The sequence below is a fragment of the Papio anubis genome, chromosome 1, assembly GCF_008728515.1.
Source record: "Papio anubis isolate 15944 chromosome 1, Panubis1.0, whole genome shotgun sequence".
NCBI classification, from domain to species: domain Eukaryota; kingdom Metazoa; phylum Chordata; class Mammalia; order Primates; family Cercopithecidae; genus Papio; species Papio anubis.
In genome coordinates, this window is record NC_044976.1 from 185,666,098 (window position 1) to 185,668,517 (window position 2,420).

Genomic DNA, 2,420 nt, shown 5'->3' on the forward strand with positions numbered 1-2,420 from the left:
ACTGGTACCAAAAGAGATATATAGACCAATGGAACAGAAAAGATGCCTCAGAAATAGCACCACACAGCTACAACCATCTGATCTTTTGCAAACCTGACAAAAACAAGAAATGGGGAAAGGATTCCCTATTTAATAAATGGTGCTGGGAAAACTGGCCAGCCATATGTAGAAAGCTGAAACTGGATCCCTTCCTTACACCTTATACAAAAATTAACTCTAGATGGATTAAAGACTTAAATGTAAGTCCTAAAACCATAAAAACCCTAGAAGAAAACCTAGGGCAATGCCATTCAGGACAGAGGCATGGGCAAAGACTTCATGATGAAAACACCAAAAGCAATGGCAACAAAAGCCAAAATAGACAAATGGAATCTAATTAAACTAAAGGGCTTCTGCACAGCAAAGAAACTATCATCAGAGACAACAGGCAACCTACAGAATGGGAGAAAATTTTTGCAATCTATCCATCTGACAAAGGGCTAATATACAGAATCTACAAAGAACTTAAACAAATTTACAAACAAATTTACAAGTAAAAAACAAACAACCCCATCAAAAAGTAGGCAAAGGATATGAACAGACACTTCTCAAAAGAAGACATTTATGCAGCCAACAGACATATGAAAAAATGCTCATCATCACTGGTCATCAAAGAAATGCAAATCAAAACTGCAATGAGATACCATCTCACATCAGTTAGAATGGTGATCACTAAAATGTTGGGAAACAACAAATGCTAGAGAGGATGTGGAAAAATAGGAACACTTTTACACTGTTGGTGGGAGTGTAAATTAGTTCAACCATTGTGGAAGACAGTGAGGCAATTTCTCAAGGTCTAGAACCAGAAATACCATTTGACCCAGCCATCCCATTACTGGGTATATACCCAAAGGATTATAAATCATTCTACTATAAAGACACATGCACATGTATGGTTATTGTGGCACTATTCACAACAGGAAGGACTTGGAATCAACCCAAATGTCCATCAGTGACAGACTGGATTAAGAAAATGTGGCACATATACACCATGGAATACTATGCAGCCATAAAAAAGGATGAATTCATGTCCTTTGCAGGGACATGAATGACGCTGGAAACCATCATTCTCAGCAAACTATCACAAGAACAGAAAACCAAACACCAGATGTTCTCAGTCATAACTGGGAGTTGAATACTGAGAACACATGGATACAGGGAAGGGGACATCACACACCAGGGCCTATTGGGGGGTGGGACGCTAGGGAAGGGATGGCATTAGGAGAAATACTTAATGTGGATGACAGGTTGATGGTGCAGCAAACCACCATGGCACGTGTATACCTATGTAACAAACCTGCAAGTGCTGCACATGTACCCCAGAACTTAAAAGTATAATTAAAAAAAAAAAGAAATACCTCAGACTGGCTTTCTGATCAGTTGTTTTCCTGCACAGGTGGGCCATAGGCAGCCATGGTGCCCAGCCGTAATGGCATGATCTCGAAGTCCCACTTCCACAAGGACTGCCACTGATGTGTGGCCAAGTGGTTCAACCAGCTGGCCCATAGATCCGCAGATATGAGGCCCAGCAAGGAAAAGCATGCCGCATTGCCCCATACCCCAAGTCAGGACCCATCTGGCCCATCGTGTAGTGGCACACTGTACAGTATCACACCAAGGTGTGCACCAGCTGCACTTCAGCTTGAAGGAGCTCAAGGTGGCAGGCATTCACAAGAAGGTGGCCCAGACCACTGGCATCTCTATTGACTGGAGGAGGCAGAACAAGTCCACTGAGTCTCTGCAGGGCAACGTGCAGCGGCTGAAGGAGTACCATTCCAAACTCATCCTCTTCTCCAGGAAGCCCTTGAACCCCAAGAAGGGAGACAGTTCTGTTGAAGAACTGATATTGGCCATCCAGCTGACAGGACCGGTCATGCCCATCTAGAATGTCTACAAGAAGGAGAAAGCCCTAGTCATCACTGAGGAGGAGAAGAATTTCAAAGCCTTCGCTCATCTCCTCATGGCCTGTGCCACTGCCCAGCTCTTTGGCATAAAGGCAAAAAGAGCCAAGGAAGCTGTAGAACATGTTGAAAAGAAAAAAAATAAATTCCTCTTAGGGATCTGTAATAAGTCAGCAGTAATGCTGGGGGAGGAAAAAAAAAAAAGACATATCTGAGACTGGGTAATTTATAAGGAAAAGAGGTTTAATTGGCTTATGGTTCCACAGACTGTACAGGAAGCATGGCTGGGGAGGCCTCAGGAAACTCCCATCATAGCAGAAGGTGAAGGGGAAGCAGGCACACCTTACATGGCTGGAGCAGGAAAAAGAGAGAAGAGGGAGGTGCTACACGCTGTTCTCATGAGAACTCACTATCATGAGAACAGCGTGGGGGAAATCCACCCCCGTGATCCAATCACCTCCCACCAGGCCTCTCCTACAA

At 43.8% G+C, this 2,420-nt stretch overlaps 1 pseudogene; it reads left to right on the forward strand.

The window, feature by feature from the left end:
• The first annotated feature begins 1,365 nt into the window (after positions 1-1,365).
• On the forward strand, positions 1,366-2,187 carry LOC101018024 (annotated as a pseudogene).
• Positions 2,188-2,420: the final 233 nt, after the last annotated feature.